Raw genomic sequence first — 17,209 nt, forward strand, 5'->3', positions numbered from 1 at the left:
GGCCCTTAGCACCAGGCCTGGCCCACAGGAAGGAAGGAGATGTCAGGTCCTGTTATTTTCAGGGTGCAGAGGGAAGACACGAAAGAGGGTGTGGCGCTCTCCTCTGGCCAGGAAAAGCTCCTGGGAAAGGGCTCACTTGAGGCTGGTCTCGGAAGGTGGGTCATTCCATGTAAGACGGGGTTCAGGCTGGACCCAGGTGGCTCTGAGCCCCCTAGTTTCCAGGTGCCATTCTGGCGTTTCCTAGGCATTCTCCAGCGGCCCTGAGGGCCCCAGCAGCATACTTTGGCCACCACGTTGCTCTTGTCCGCCATCCTGCCCAAGTCCCCTTTAATGCCATTTGAAAGGTCACGACCACTGTCTGTGGCTCCCGGACTTTCTGGAGCTCGAACGCTCCACCAGCAAATGGATAAGCCTTCTCCCTCTCCAGCTTCCTGGCCCTCTCGTTGAGCACTGTGGTTGAAAGGAGGATGCACCAACCTCAGCCCTGCCTTCTAACCATCCTTTCCCTGTTCTTGCCGGCCTCTCCCACTGGCCCCGGGGTTTACAGAAACACATGGAATGTTGGATGTGGAAGGTGTCCGCTGAAGTTTCCCCGCCCACCCACACGCATCCCCACCACCAGGACCCTGAAGTTGTCTGCAGCAAAGCGTATACACTTTTTCCAAAATAATTCTTTCCTCTCTGGTTCGTATTACTCGTTTCGAAAGCCTCGCACAGACCACAGCACTGCGCCCCCTCTGTGGGTCTAGCCCCTTCTCTCCATCAGGGAACCTGGGCCTCCAGTCCACCTCCTCCGCCTTCTCCTCCTCTTTTATTTCAGCGGCCTATGATTGGAAAGGAGCGGCCCCCCTCTTCCTCCCAAGTCCACAATTGTCACCGCCAATTAGCGCATTGTTAGGACACACAATGGCGTTACTGTAGCCAGTGGAATGGGCGGCCTTTGTACTTCTCCAGCCGGCCGTGGGGCAGTCAAGTTTCATTTAGAGACTTAAAACACAACGCCAGGAGGAAAATGCTATCAGAAAAGCAAAAAGGAAAAAAGAGAGAGAAAGGGGGGAAAAAAGCACACACACACAAAAAAAGAAGAAGAAGCAAAGGAGAAGGTGAAGATGAAGAGGAAGGAAAAGAAAGGCAGGCGGCAAATGTTGAAAAGGAGAGGAGGAAAAAAACCTGCCATTGAGGCGTCAGCCCGAACTCATGAAAGGACGCGAGTGGTCGCTGCGCACTGAAGTCCCCCCTCAGCACACAAAAGGAGCTCGGGCTTAACAGTAATTAGTGGTCTGATTGTGCTCGGAACACTGTGTGTCTTTAGAGGATTTTTCCAACTTTTCTATTTTTTTTTCAGTCTTAACAAATAAAGGAGGTAGAAGGAGAAAGGTCGGGGCTGGGGGAGGCAGGGGGCCTGCCAGCCGCATCCCCCCACCCCGCCCCAGCAGTCTGGGGTGGGGGTGCTCAGCCTTTTTCTTTGACAGGTAAATTGGATTTTATTCTCTAAAGCATATAACTAATTACAGAGCGTGTTTTTCTGTAAGAACGTGACATATGGGTGCGTTTTAGAGTCACTGTTGTGTTTGTTTCAAGTGGCTTTTGAGCCGCCTGGCCCTTTTTGCAGCCCAGAAGATGCCCCCAGAGGCCCAGCTCTTTCATCCGGAGCCCACGGGTTGTGGATTGGTTCTGTCAGCAAAACGTTTATGTCCAGGGCAGCTTTTTTCTGCCTGTAAAATTAATATTCGAGTTTAAACACACAGCCGCCCTCACCAAGCAGCCTTACCTCCGGAGCCGGCTTTCACTGGGAGCACCTGTCAGGTAGCCCGTGGGCTGGTGTTCCCTCCCTCCCTCCCTCCTCGATGTTCCCTGAAATGACGGGATATGTTCCCTGCTTGTCTGAGCTCTCGGCACAGGAAAGGGCTCCGGGCAAAGAAGCCGCCCTGACCTTGGGCTCCTCTCCTTCTCCCACCTGGCCCCCGCCACACCCTCCAGTCTCTAGAAAGTGCCAAGACTCACCAAGTCCGTCTTGCCACCAAACAAGGAGATTCTCGTGTTTTTTCTAACAACATAGCCCGACACAGCCAGTTCCTAACTTGTACCTAGTTACTAGAATTTCATTTCCTTTCAAATGCACTAAATGTACCTCCCCTTTCCCTCTTCCTGGGTCAGACCAGATCCTCATTTTTTTTTAAACAAATAAATGGAGACATCATTTCTATGCACAGTTTAAATAAAATTGCCCCCACTTTAGAAACAAGATAGAATCGACCCAAGACCCCAAGACTGTCACCCTGTATAGTATAAGCAAAGGAACTTAAAGGCTGTGTCCAGGCCTTGGCCTAAGACGGGAGGAAGTCTGGGTCGAGCACCCCAAAATGTGAAGACCAGGGTTCTAATCCACATCACACCAGCATGGGGTTGCTGTAGACTTCAGTGAGAGGCCGGTGTTGGTGGATAAAGGGGGCGGGCACTGTGCTGCCCCCAGGTATTGCAGTGAGGGACACCAGAGATGACCTAAGAAAAGGGAGGGGTCCCTGCGCAGCCCAGCGCCGGCACGGAGCACACGCTGGCTTCTTCCCCCACAGTCTGCTGGCCGGGAGGGCTCCTGGAGCGGCCCTCCCCGGTGGCCGTTTCTTTTCTCTTCCCTCCCTGCTGTCCATGCTCTTGGTGGAGTCCTTGCCTCACGCTGGCTGCCTCAGCCCCACACCACCCCCAAAAGAAGGGCAGTCCCGGTTCACTCAGGAAATGAAAAGTGAGGCTCGCTGAACATGGCCCATGGAATGTCACAAATGCCCGTCAGGAAATGCAGGTCGGGGAGGCCAGTGAAACAATGGTGACTGACTTCCGCGGGAGGCAGTGTTTCTAGGGCTGGAGGAGACAGGGGCGCTGACTCTGTTCCAGATCTGGGTCAGGGACACGGTCTGCCTGGAGGGAGCGGGTCAGGTACGTCCTGCACGGGTCCTTGGCCAGAGGCCTGTGGCGCGACGTCAGCCCCTCCCACTGTCCCTGCACCTGCAGCCTTTGGCTCTGGGCTGAACCTGCAAAGAAGGAGGCACGAGAGACCTAGCACAGGTCCACAAGCCCCACCCCCACCCCCGTGCAAGTCCAATCAGTGTCCTGTCATCGACTTCACAGCCTACTATCTTCCCGAGTCCTGTCCTCTTGTTCCTGTCACTTCTTCTACCCTTGTCCTCTCTCCAGACCATTTCAATGGCTTCTTTAAAAAAAATTACTTATGTATTTATTTATTTTTAGAACGAGGGGAAGGGCAGGAGAGAGAAAGGTAGAGAAACATCAGTGTGAGGCGGAAACATAGATTGGTTGCCTCTTGAAAGCACCCTACCTGCATGTGCCCTGACCGAGAATCTAACTGGCGACCTTTCACCTTGTGGGATGAGGCCCAACCGACTGAGCCACACCGGTCAGGGCTCAATCACTTCTTAACCAACCCTCCTGCCAGGCCCTTCGGTGCTGCCCCCAACATGCTCTTGGTCAAAGGCAAGCGTGATCTTGCCTCACCTCAGCTTAGAAATCTGCCCTGTCTCTCTATCACCTTCAGGACACAGGCCAAGCTCCAAAGCATGACCAGAACGCCCTTGATAACATGGTCCTACCTTTCTCTTTAACTCCCTCCCCTGCCACCAGGGCGGCCTTGTGGGCATGCCGCCTGTGCATTGGACAGGGCCGCAAGTCCCTCCTGCCACCTCACATTCCTCTAACACCAGGCTTCCCACAGTGCTCCAGAGTTTTTTGTAGTTCCTTCTATTTTGAAACGTTCTTCCTATTTGCTGAGCTTCTCATCGTCCATCATAACTTTGCTTACACTTCTCTGAGAATCTTCCCAACTCTGCTGTCCAAACAATTCATCATCGCTTTGCAAATGTCCACTTTTCAGCTTATCAGAGCTTATTATTATTTATTCCCTGCCTCAACGTGTAGGTTATGAACTCCAGCACAGCAGAAATTGTGTCTTGCGCAGTACCAGGATTTCTCTCTTTCTTTACATTTTTTTAAATTAAACACATTTTTTTCAACTACAGTTTACATTCAACATCATTCGTAGTCGTATTAGTTTCAGGTGTACAGCGTAGTGGTTAGACAAGTACCAGGGTTTCTAATGCTCGTCTGTACGACACCAAATTAAGTGCTGCATCTCAGAAATAACTGCTTATTGGGACTTTAAGAAGTGTTCACGCAAGGACCGCACCCGCGCTGCGTGTGCAGATTCACTGCAACACTGCATATCTTCACTCCGGCCTCACTTCGGTCCCTCAGGGCCATGGCACAGGTCACTGCAGACTGGGACCTGCCAAAGGGCTTCTGCTCAGTGGTGAGCCTTAAAGTAACACTGTCCAGTACGACGTCCTGCAGTGGCAGAAGTGTCCTGGACAGCTGCACTGTCCAGTACAGAAGCCACCAGCCACGTGTGCTGTCGAGAACTAGAAACATAGCTAATGCAACTGAAAAACTGGATTTTTAATTTTATTTTATTTTAATTAATTTAAATGTACACAGCCACACGTGGCCAGAAGCTCAACATCGGACACAGCCTTCCATGATGTTGCGGCTCATGGCCGAGGGCCAGGCAGCCTCCCTGCTCCCAGGCCTTGCTGCTCCAGAAAAACGTCCCTGCACATCGCAGGCCTCACTGAAGCCCCTCCTGGGGAGAAAGGTTTTCAGTGAAAGAGAAAACATTCATCTCTGCCGTCCTTGGTTGAAGCCAGCAGCCTCTCTCTACACACATTCTGTTGACAACCACAGTTTGGGGCTCCCCGGTGTAAACACACTTGGTCTCGCCCGTGAAATGAGGGGGGATGGAAAACCTTCTCCACCTGGGAGGGAAATACCTGTTGGAGTCAAGTGTTTCTGTCATGGTCGCCAAGGGCAATGGGACCAGCCTCCACTCCTCCCCTCCAAGGCGGTCACGGAATTCCTGCTGACGGTAACGGTGGCTCCCCGCAGGGCGTGCCAGGCTGGCTCCCCGGTCCGGGGTCACCCATGCAGAGTCAGCTGGGCGCTGGGTTGTTGAAGACATTGAGTGAAGCCGAGAGAGGGGGTGAGGATCCCATTTTCAAGGTGCATTGTTCCTTTCTGTGGGGACTTCTGTAACTGATCCAGGTAACAGGAGATCACCTGGGGACAGTTTCAAAGACGAGAGCGGCCGGGCGAAGAGAAATCACGGCACATCTAGACAGCGGAGAATCAGGACAGTGCCGCAAATCACAGAAGAAGGAGCCCCTCGGTCCCTTTGTATTTAAAATGATCCACAAACTTGCCAAAAAGGGGAAATCCCTCTATGGTTTGAATTCTAATTTCAAATGCTTTCTTTAAATTATTGCCATCAAAAGGATAGATGAACTTTCAGGCCCCCAGGTAAAATGTGGGTCCTTCCCCTCAGCTTTGCTGCCAGTGCTCATACCCCCACGGCCTCCAGTTTCCCAGGGGTACTCCCTGTTTTCACAGGCCCTGGGGCAGGAAACTCTAGAAAATTAGCTGCATCTAAGACTGGAGAGTTAAGATAAGAATGAGGGAAATGATCATTGAAACTGTGGGGGTTTCCCTTCAAGTTCTAATTGCATTTAAAACAGGTACACAGCATTCCTTCCAGAATCATAACACTCAAGTTGAGGGGGCCTTCCTAATCTTCCTTCTTGTCTCTGAGAACAGCTGTTCATACTAATTATTCTCAGCTGACTTAAAGTTTACAGAGGCTCTGAGGTTGTCCACTAAAAATATACTTTATCAGTCAATATTTGGGTCCGTGCTGTTTTTAAGAGGAGTTGTGTACAAAAAAAAAAAAAATGTAACCCAGGCCTTTGGCCCCAGAGGCGTCACTGTTTGTCTGGTGTGACAAGGAACAAAGTTTAGAGGACAACACAAGGACTAACAGAATTCTGTGTTCAGTTAGGAGTTGCCAACTCCCTGCATGGTCAGAGTCGGAAAGGCACAGGTCTCTGTGCACTGCAGGCAGGAGGCTGCGTCACCCAGGAGCTGGGCAGAGCCACTCCGGAGGGAGGGCAAGTCAGAGCCACCACAGTGGCCTGTGAGGCTCATCCATCCAGTCCCAGGAACCGGCAGCACCTCAGCTAAGGAACCCCAGGAGCAGGAGGGGCTCTGCCGGTGAAGCTGTGGACTCTGAGGGTCAAGGACACACAGCCTCTGGCAGGTGTTCCCACACTTGAATACGGGCACAGAACAAACCCAGGGATTTCCATCCTGTTGCCCTCCCACTACAGACACCAGCATAGTCACCCACTCCTGGCCTTGGTTCCTGTTAGTAACCCTGACTCAGTGTTGGGGGGCCACAGGCACAGAAAGGACAATAGTCAAGAAGATTTCAGTGACTGCCCCCAAAGGGACGGAGAAGAATTCCCAGCTCTACTATTTACCACAAGCTGTGTGACCTTCAGCAAGCGACTTTACCTTCCTGGGCCCTCCCCATCTGCCAAAGGGGGATAGCGGTTCCCTTGCAGGATGATTATGAAGGTTAAATAAGATTAAATAACAAATGTTTAGCACTCAGCAAATTATTTGGTACATATAACACCTGTAATAAGTGGTAGTTACCACTACTGACGTTCTCTTTCCTGGAAGGGAGGTGGGAAGACTGCATTAAGGATCACTGTCCCTTTTCTACCCTTTTCTAATCCATGGGTTATTTGATCACTAAGTGTTCTCATGTGGACAAAGTGCATTGCAGTACAGGCTCACCACAGTGCATTTCAAGGAGCAGAAACTTGATGATCTACTATTTTCATAGCCATTTGGCTTTTTTTTTTTTCCTGAGACTGGTAGAACAGGTTAAACTTAGAGAAAATTGTGCTAGGAGATGTCATGAAGACTTTAATTAGCTTCTGGATTTGACTCATCCCTGTAAATCCTAAAAAAGGAAAACACTGATGAAACACATGCTTTCCAAAAGGGGCTTAGCCATTCAGTAAATGTTCATGAAGCCCCTACTATGAGGTGGGTCCTATGCTGTGCGCAGACAGGTGCCTGACTGTGTGCTCTTTTTTCATACTAAAAAGTCTCATCAATCAGTATTCCTTAGATAATCAAAAAGAGCATGTCAAGCACTTGGGTCCAGAATGATGTTGAAACTTATTTTTAAATGTGTTTAATTTGCCATGTATGTTAACAGATAGAAGAAAGAATATCCAGAGTATATGAAGATTGTCTGAAATCCCATTTAAAATCATACCAGACAACGGGCAATTCACAGAAAAGAGAACTTAAGTTTGCCAATAAACACATGCAAGATACAATAGAATATTATGCAACAGTCAAAAAGAATACATTGACATAGAATTACCACATGATCCGGCAATTCTACTTCAGGGTATACACCCCAAAAGAACTGAGAGCAGGAATTGCACCCCCATGTTCATAGCAGCATTAGCCACAATATCCAGAAGGTGGAAACAACCTGAGTACCCATCAACAGACTATGGGTGATATATACATGGCATGAACTATTATTTGTCCCTAAAAAGGAAGGAAATTCTGACTCATGGCACAACATGGATGAGCCCTGAATGTGTCACGCTAAGTGAGACAAGCCAGACACAAGAGGACAAATACCGTGTAATTCCATGTAAATGAGGTACCTGGAGTAGTGAACTTCATTGAGGCAGAAGTAGAAGAGTGGTTGCCCGAGGCTGGAGGGAGGGAGGGCTTGGGAGTTGGCGTTTCATGTGTGCGGAGTTTGGTTGGGGAAGACGGTTGCATGACAATGTTAATGTCCTTAATGTCATTGGACTACACACTTCAAAATGGTGAAAATGGTCGATTTTATGGTATAGCTATTTTACCATAATTAAAAAAAATATTTCCAAGCTGGAACTCCAAAATAACTATCAAACTTTTGTCCTTTTCTCACTTTTAATTATGCTTAAGGAATAGTTTTGCTTTCTCTCACATCACTGAAGTTTTTTAATGTGACTTTATTATTTAAAAATGTAAGGAAAAAAAAATAAGGTAGACCCAGAAAGAGGTTTAAGATAAATCATTATGTGAAAAGGTTGATTAATACACTAGTTTTTCATTTATGTTATGGAAAAAAACACACTATATATGTAAAAGCATAGAGAAATATCTCCAAGAAAACACCCCAAGCTGGTAACAAAAATTCCTTCCAAGAAGGAGAATGAGAGGCAAATGGGAACTTCTGATTTATCTTTATTGTTAAACAACTTAAAAATAGATCCATAAATCCCCAGCACCAGGGGAGGGGGCCTGGGGTCTCCTGCCCAGCAGGTTTGGCAAGCCAGGCCTAGGATGACCATATCTGACTGTAAAGACATCCTGAAAGTGACACACAGGCTAACGCAGGCCCAGGGCAGAAGGAGACCATTCAGAGTACCCATTGCCTGTCCAAAAAAAAAAAAAACACCATGCTTATAAGATTATGAGTTTCCATTTTTGGTGTGGAAAACATGGCCACCACAGTCCTACTCTGAAAGACTCAGAGGTAACAGCTCGGCCTGGAGCCAGAAATATAGAAGTATAAATACCATGAGACCACATTGTATGGGTATGATGTAGGCAAACTGTTTAACCCCCTCCCCCAAACCTCAGTTTCCTCATCTGTAAAATGGGCATAACAAGAATACAGCTTCAGGTAGGTGCGGGGAAGTTGAGAGGATCAGAAGACACCTGGTGTACACCGAACACCCCATAAATAACATTGATATCAAATCAAGTCATTTCCTTACAAGGGCAGCTGGAAGTTAGGCCTTTCAAAAACCAAAGCCAAAGTTATTTCTCTCCCTTGAGCAATACCGGGCATTAAGGAGGCATATCCTAAATAGGACCCTGAGCCTCATTCACCCGTGGTTCTCAATCTTCAGTGGGCATCCGTATCATCTGAGGGGCTTGTTCCAATGACAGATCCCCAGAGTCTGTCCCCAGAAATTGTGATTCAGTTGGTTTGGACTGTGGCCCCCAGAATCTGGATTGCACCTCCAGCCCTGTCCTCGGAGTAACGTTTGGGAAAGAGATGAGGCAGAGGTCAAATATCCCCATCCCCGAAACTGTTCTTTTCCCTTCTCTGCTTTCCCTTCCTTCTCAAGAAGAAAATCATCCCTCCTTTTCTTCTCCTTCCCCCAGAGTTTTGGGGAGTACAGTTTCTAGAAAGGATGCCCTTGCTATTTCAAGACGAAGTCTCAATAGGGCTGTTTTTAAAAGAGAAGGGAGGGGATGGAAAAAGGAAAAGACGGCTGCTGGGAGAGAGCAGGGGGACAGTAGGAGGGCCGAAGACTTCGAAGTGTTTGGCATTTAAACTCAAAGGACGACAGATCCTTAAGAGTCCTGTGTGACGGGCAGACAGACCTTTTCCGTCCTCCGGGACAAAATCCAAGCAGTTTTCCAGTTGGAGAAAGAGCGGAAATGAGAGAGAGAGGAAAAAATGGGCTGGAGGACAGGCGGGTGGGGAACGTGGAGGGAGGCAAACGGACGTCCACAGGACGGAGCGACGGAACTTGGACGTGCGTTCAGGCCGAGACAAAGGGTCCCTTTTTCTGTACCTTTTACACTAAATAAATAAATAAATAAAAATAAAAACTTACCTAATGCTTTCCTTGGATTCCTGCCTCTCTGCAAACACCAACTAATGAATTCGTCTGCCCAGGACAGCCCCTCCAGAGGGAGGTAAACAGTTACGGGCTCTTAGGCCATATCTGCTAAGTAAACCAGAACTACAATGGGCTAGAACTCAAGCAGCTTGTGTGGCGAGAGGCTGCGTACAGCTAATTAATTGCGTCATGTCTGTGGCTGATAAAGCAGTTCGAGTGAGTGGCTGTTTTTAAAGTCTCACGGCTTTAGTAGGAAATTGAAAATTAAAATAGTTGCTTCTTCGAGAGAGCTGAGGTTCCAGGACTGAACCTTTACTAGGGCCTCAAAGGAAGGGGTGAAGTTGCTCAGAGAAACTTGAGGAGCTGGGGTTGGTCCAGAGGGGTTAGAGCTCCCTGTCAAAGCCTGCTGCTAATGCAACCATTAGCCCGGACTTAATCCCAAAGGCAATAAAGACACGGGCCCCAACACAGTACTTGTGAATGACATTCAAGAGAATGCGTTTGTCCACTGCTAGCTCCGGAGGCTGTCCAGCTATGACCCGTCCCCCATCGTACACACTCTCCCCTCTCCCAGTGGGCTTCATTATTCCTTTAACTACTACAGGAAATTTCAGACATGCCTATGAACCCCCTCACACAGGAACTTAGTTCTCAGCCTCAGCAATCAACTCCTGGTGAAGCTTTTCCACCTAAACCTCGAGGTTCTCAGACCGGAGTGTGCATCCGAATCACCTGGGGGCCTTGTTAAATACATTAGTGGGCCCTCCCCTGGAGTTGCGGATGCAGCAGGTCCGAGGTGGGACCTGAGAATTTGCATTTTCAAGTTCGCTGGCGATGCCGATGCTTCTGGTCAGGCAGCCACACCCTGAACCACTGATCTGTATTCCCACTCTGCTTTTCCTTCTGGTGTTATTGTTATTATTATTATTATTATTACTATTACTATTTTATTTTATTATTGGCATTGTTACAGACGTCCCTCATTTCTCCCTCTTTCCCTCCTCCCCCCAGCCTTCCTCCCAGCCTTCACCACATTGACTTCTGGTATTATTATTAAATCTAATCTCAGCCATCATGTATTTCATCTGAAATAAAATGTCATTATTACACCTAAAGAGTAATAACTCATTAATGTCATTGAATATATAGGAAGTGCTCAGATTTCCAAATGCCTCACAAAAGTCATCATTTTTTACGGTTTATTTTAACCAGAATCCAAATAAGCTGTATGTATTGTGATTACCTGTCTCTTAAGTCTCTTTTCATCTTTATCCGTCCTTCAACATTTTTATTCCCTTGCAATTAACTTGTTGAAGAACCTTTCTTTTATTTTTAAGAGGTAGGATATTGTAGTGGAAGCTCTGTGGAGTCCAGCTGCGCGCTTGGCGCCCCCACCAGCCTTCTGACCTTGTTAAGTGAGTTAACCTCTCTCAGCGCAGGGAGACTGGTAAATGTTTAACGACCGGCTCTCTGGGGAAAAAACACAAGCCTGATTTGTATGTTTGTTAATTTCTGTGGCGTAAAAACTGCCACCATGCCCCACAAAGGGGAGAGGCGGGAAGGCCAGCGCGGCAGCGCACTCGAACCCAAGACTCTCTCTGCGCAGACTCGGCACCGTCAATAGCCCCTGGAGCGTAGGCACGAGTGCGAGGTAGTTAGTGGTTAGGAAGTGATAAATTTTGAGTATTTATTACCTTTGTGTTTAATATAGTTTACTTGGTTCTACGTTGGGGTAATTTAATTTTTAATGATGGTCATGTTTAACCCCTAGCTTGCCAACCGGCGCTGGGTCCTGCACGCAGCTGCAGCTGCCTCTCACCATTCTCACCCGTGAAATGGGAGGCACGATCGCAGTAACGCTTCGTGGTGAGCGTGAAAGAAGACCCACCACAGTGGGTGAGGGTGTTAGGGCACACAGTGAAGACTCAGTGTGAGCACTTGGTCATGCCAACGTCAAGTACAGAGCTAGTTACCCCCTCCCTCTGGCCGGGCAGGATTAGATTTCTACATCCAGGGGAAGCTGGTTTCAGAGCTCCAGGGGAAGAAACAGCCAGAAGGGTGTGAGCTCAGTACCCCTGGGCCCAGGAATTGGCCCTTGGGCCTGGCTTGATTACCAGACAAATTCCAACTGCCCAGAAGAAATGCTATTTCAGGAGCTGACTCAGTCCTGCTCCACCCCTCCACTTTACACAGAGGCCACTTAAACTGTTTGCTAAAACCAAGACCCTTCTTTTGAGGTAGATCAGGTTACTGGGCAAGGTGATTATTGTTTCTAATGGTCTGCAAACAGGTTCTCAACTGTTAATCCCTCCAGCCTCTGGGACACGTGGACAGACTAGACAGAGGCAAACTCCAGCACCCGGAGCTCAGGGGTTTGAGAGATGCCACAAGCCTGAGGCTGGATTTAGGAGGGCCCTGTGCTAGTGAGCAAGGTGAAGCTCAACTCTAGGCTGAGTGCTCGGCACCTACACCCATTCCCCAAAGCAGCCCGTGACTCCCTCCTGGTGGTCTCAGATTCCAAGGAGGCCCTGAGGTTAAGCCAGGGGCTGGAGAATTCATAGGCATGCCAAACACTATCCACAGAATAAGTAAATAAGGGGCAGGATCAAGTGGCATTAAATCCTCCATGCCTGTTAGTCAGACTTTGAATTCTCAGGCCCCTACTTCCCACCTTTGTGAGCTTGGGCAAATCACTTAACCTCTCCAAGCCTCAGTTTCCTCATCTACACAATGGGGGTGATAAAGTGTTCCACCCTGTAGGGTTGTGGGCAAAATTATGGATAATGCGTGCAGAGCACTTAGCAAAATACTTGGCATGTAATAAATACACAATAATAGCAGTTGCTATTAATATTTTCATAATAGTTTAATGCATGTAGATACTGTCACAGTTAATAAAATGCAAATCCAATTAAAGACATTGTGTTTCATTAATAGTAGCTTTTCTTTCCACGTATTTTCTCATCCATAGATACTACAAGTGTCGTAGGGAATATCTTTGGGGTGCTGAGACCTTAAGAAGGGGCCGTCATTCTTGAGGAACCGCTGATCTAGCCTGTGAGACAGCAGCACTTTCTGCACACACCCCAGGAAGGCTTGAGTCCATGAAGTTGTTTTGCACAGTTGAAATGGGAAAAGGTCATGCTGGGGGTTCAACAGTGTCACCGAGATCTCACAAAGGGAGGGGCACAACTGAGGAGAAGAAACCTGGGACGAGGTGGCTGGGCGGCCAGGGCTCCCTGAAAAGAAAAACTCTTCAGAAACATATGATGTCTCCAGAACATTCTCTTGCCTCTTAGCGACATCCACAAAAATCTGTCTGATCAGTGTAATGTGGAAGAACAATATTTAACATGGAAATAGGAATTTGTTGACACTCAGAGCCTTCCCTCCACTTGTGTTACCCTGGAGCAGGTCACAGCCCCGCACACAGCAGGAGCCCATTTACGTGAATGTTATCACCTCGGAAGAGTCTGGGAGGGTCGTCGCATGAAATAAGCAGCAGCTAGCACAGACACATGAAATTTGGATGCGGGAAAATAGATTTTGCTTATTTCATTACTTCTATCTATAAACTATTGAAGTCAGATTTTACCTTTATTCCCTTTTAAATTTTAGATAAAACTTATAATACTGAAGCAGACAGATCTTAGATATACAGCTTGATCAGTTCTAACAAAGGCATACACCCCGTAATCCCACCCCGTCAAGACATGGAATGCGTTCATCACCCCAAACCCTTCTTCGTGCCTCTGCCCAGTTACTCCTCTCCTTCTCCCAGCCCCCATCCATCCACACCCCATCCTTCTAGCCCCAGCGAGGCCCTGGTTTCCAGTTTTACCTGTTCTAAAACTTCATCTGAACAAAGCCATACAGTACATACTCTTGAGTCTGGCTTCCTTCGCTCCACATAATGTCTGTGAGACGTTCCCGTGTCGTCACTCGTATCTGCCATTTGTTCCTTCGTGCCGATGAGTGACATTCCATTGGATGGACCTGCCACAGCTCGTGCAGTCACCTGTCAGCGCACACCCGGGCTGTGTTCAGTTTCCGATGATTTTTTTGTATAATAACTCAATTATTATAAATAAGGATGGAAAGAAATTCATGACCAAGCCTTTTTTTTTTTTAGGACAAATGTTTTCTTCAAGGTAAATATCTAGAGGTGAAAGTGTTGAATCGAAATGAACTGTTTTCCGCATTCTTACCTAGGGCTTGACGATCCCCCGGGCAGGATGAAATGGAGGCAAGGAGAATAGGGGAGCGGTGGGGGGGGGGGGGGAATGCCGCACTTCTGAGCAGAAGATGCCATGAAGCGGCTCTTTGAATCAACCCCTCAGGGTCCCAGCTTCCTCGCCTGGACAAGAGGAGCAATACAGGCACGCCTCACTTTGCTGTGCTTTGCAGGTGATGTGTTTTACAAATTGAGGTCTATCAGTGCCATTTTCCCAACAGAGCAGATGATTGTTAGCATTTTTAGCAATAAAATATTTTTAATTGACATATGTCCATTGGTTTTTAGACGTGATGCTATCGCACACTTAATAGACTACTGTACGGTGTACACATAATTTTCCATGCACTGGGAAACCAAAGAGTTTGTGTGGTGTGCTCTTGTGCAATGATTTGCTTTGTCGTGATGGTCTGGCGCCGACCCCGCACTATCTCCGACGTGGTGGGTCTGTGATGGTTCAGACAGAGACGGTGGGAGTGGCTGTTTTCAGGTAGACGCACCGAGAATGTGGACGGCTCGCTGCCAAACCTCTCTCCCTGACTTTGAGGTGGGGAAACACGGTCAGCAACCCCGTCAGCGAGCAGCAGTGGCAAAAAGACAATGCTCAGCCTGACTTTCTGAATGTGGCTAAGGAAGAATGAATGAGTGACTAGTTTAGATCCAGAAAGTTCTCCCAATACTGTCTCCCGCTTACAGTTTACCAAGGCCAATTTCCTGTCTTCTGCACCCATTCTTCCTTCCTCCACCATCTAACAGGGCAGGGGGTCCTGGTCCAGGTTTCACATGATGATAATATCTAAATTCTCCAGTGCTCCTGGGGATATAAAGTACAGCATAGGGAATAGAGACAATAACATCGAAACAACTGTGTGGTGTCGGGGGGGACTGGAAATATCAGGGGGATCGCTCTGTAAAGAATATGGTTATCTAACCACTATGCTGTACAACCTGAACTAACACAAAACAACACTGAATGTAAACTGTAATTGAAAAATAAAATTTAAAAACATTCTCTGGTGGGGTGAGCAAGGGTGCCATTGGGAGTGCAGAAAGCCACGCGAAAGGTCGCAGAAGGCGCAGGGAGGCCCGTTCGCGTTTGTAGAGGGGAGGTTTGCCAGTGAGACTTTGGCCCCGGGCCCAAGAGGATCCCTGGGCGTCACCGACCAGCATCCACGCGGCCCCATACTCGGCTCCTGCACGGGCGTCACTCCTGCCGCACTGCAACCTAGGAGAGATTATGTTTTCACTTTGGATCTCTTCAAATTCCCCGTAAACAGTAAGGGCCCAATGAATATTGAATAAATGAGTGAACCATCCTTCTTGTGGCTTCCACTTGGGAAGAAAAGAGGCTGAGGCAACGGTTTTAAGCCTGTGCAGGATGGCTTCATTGCCCAAGTGACCTAATGCTGGATCATTATTTCCAGAGCGTTAGATTTTCCTGCTGCCAATTTCAATATAAGTCTCAAAATTCGAAGTCCCTTCCATGAAACTTTTCCTTGTTTATAGGCAGGAATATTTTCCCTCTGTGTTCTTGCTTCTGGCACGATTTTAAACATCACCAGGGCAGAAAAGTCCAGCGCTGGAAGCGGGAAGAAAAAGAGAGGAGAATGTGAGCATTATTATTTCACAGAATTTTCCCCTCTGGGCCAGTAGAGTGTCTGTGGTTCTGATTAGAGTCATTTTGCCTGGATCTATTAGTTCTTATTTAATCGAAACGACTTGCTCTTGTTTTTCTTTCCTTGCTCCCGAAGGTATGGCCTTGGGAGGGAGACAGTTTTGGCAGCTGGGAGAAGCGTAGGAGCAGGAGGAAGTGGAGACTCTGGACGTGAATTTAAGGCAAAGGCCTGAATAGTGAGGCTGTCGCTGCTTTTTTATGAATGCTGCAGAATATCCTGGAATTACAGCACCCAGGAGCAATAACACCACTGACTTTTATTTTATTTCAAAATATAAAAATCAGCCCTGGCTGGTGTGACTCCGTGGACTGAGTGCTGGCCTGCGAACCAAAGGGTCTCCGGTTTGATTCCCAGTCAGGGCACATGCCTGGGTTGCGGGCCAGGTCCCCGGTTGGGGGTGTACAAGAGGCAACCACACATTGCTGTTTCTCTCCCTCTCTTTCTCCCTCCTTTCCTGCCTCTCTAAAAATAAAATAAATAAAATCTTGAAATATATATCAAGCAATGTAACCTGGAAAGTAAGCCTAGGTTCTTTGGATTCTAGTCCTGGCTCACCACAAACCACAGCAGCTTGGACAAGCCATTTCCGGGCACTGCAGGGAGCTTCCACGCAGAAATGCATGTACAGCAGCGGGGTATTTAGAAGTTACAACGAGGGGTACTGAGATCTAAGGCTGAGGGATATAGAGAAAAGCAATTCAAGAAACTCTGCAATCAGCTACTCCCAGTCTTTTCCAGTCATCGCTCTCACCATCCCACTTCTTAGTTCCCCAGACAAATGGAACAGCCTCTCAGACGGACACACACACACACACACACACACGCACCACTTTTCCCATCTGGGCTCCAGGTATGTGCCTGATCTAGAATGTTCTTCCTTTCTTCCTGAAGGGTCAGATGCTGCCTTGCCAGGACATGGCACTCCAGGATAAACAGGGTGTGGGTGCTGAGTGAAGCAAGCCTGGGCTGGAATCTTGGCCCCATCACTCCTGGGCATCTGTGCATTTGGGTGAGTTCCTTAACCATTCTCCCCCATGTGTTAAATGGGGTCAGTAATACTTTCATTGGAGGATTCTTGTGAAGACTCAGTTAGAGAGTGTGTTTAGCTGATGCTGGCACATAACAGGCGCCCAAATAAATATTTGAGTGAATAAAAGTACAGAATGATCCACGGGTGTTTGGAGAGCCATGAAGGATTAGATATCGTCAGAAAAAGACCTGAGATCGTGAGCTCCATGACCTTAGGGACCGTAAGTTGTTTGCCTGACACAGTGCCTGGCATCTAATTGGCACCCAATCAATGCTTGTCCAGTGAGTTATTCCATATAGAAGTTTAGAGAGCAAACCAAAAAGTCTGGTGATTATTTTGTCCTATTGCTGAGCTAACATCTATTAAGAGCAAACAATACGCCAGGTACTATGGCAGCCGCTGGGGGATGAAGAAGCCAGGCCCTGACTTCCAGAAAGCTGCAGAAGAGCCAGCCTTTCGGGCTGGGTTGGCAGGAAGGTTGGATGAGCTGGAGGAGAATGAGTGAGGGAGGTTGGTGGGTGGGAGCGTCAGGCAGGGTGGGGAGGGTGGCCCGACCCACTGGTTAGAGAGACGGGTCGGGGGTAGTTCTCAGCAGGTAGGGGGGCAGGGAAGATCTCGAGATAAAGCCAAGTTTTTATAGTCAGATTTTTCTCTCTGTGGGTTTAGCCACCAGGGAGTTGAAACTCCTTGGCGCGTTGGGGACAGCTTG

The 17,209-nt window shown here is 48.1% G+C and overlaps 2 long non-coding RNA genes across 2 annotated transcripts; both read right to left on the reverse strand.

The window, feature by feature from the left end:
* Window positions 1–1,343: 1,343 nt before the first annotated feature.
* On the reverse strand, window positions 1,344–13,874 carry LOC118500010. The gene is made up of 2 exons (XR_004902530.1): window positions 13,769–13,874; window positions 1,344–1,715 (listed from the first exon to the last, which is right to left on the reverse strand). It is a non-coding gene; the product is annotated as an uncharacterized LOC118500010 (long non-coding RNA).
* Window positions 4,458–10,514, reverse strand: LOC118500011. The gene is made up of 2 exons (XR_004902531.1): window positions 9,555–10,514; window positions 4,458–4,648 (listed from the first exon to the last, which is right to left on the reverse strand). It is a non-coding gene; the product is annotated as an uncharacterized LOC118500011 (long non-coding RNA).
* Window positions 13,875–17,209: the final 3,335 nt, after the last annotated feature.

The sequence above is a fragment of the Phyllostomus discolor genome, chromosome 4, assembly GCF_004126475.2.
Source record: "Phyllostomus discolor isolate MPI-MPIP mPhyDis1 chromosome 4, mPhyDis1.pri.v3, whole genome shotgun sequence".
Taxonomy (NCBI): Eukaryota; Metazoa; Chordata; class Mammalia; order Chiroptera; family Phyllostomidae; genus Phyllostomus; species Phyllostomus discolor.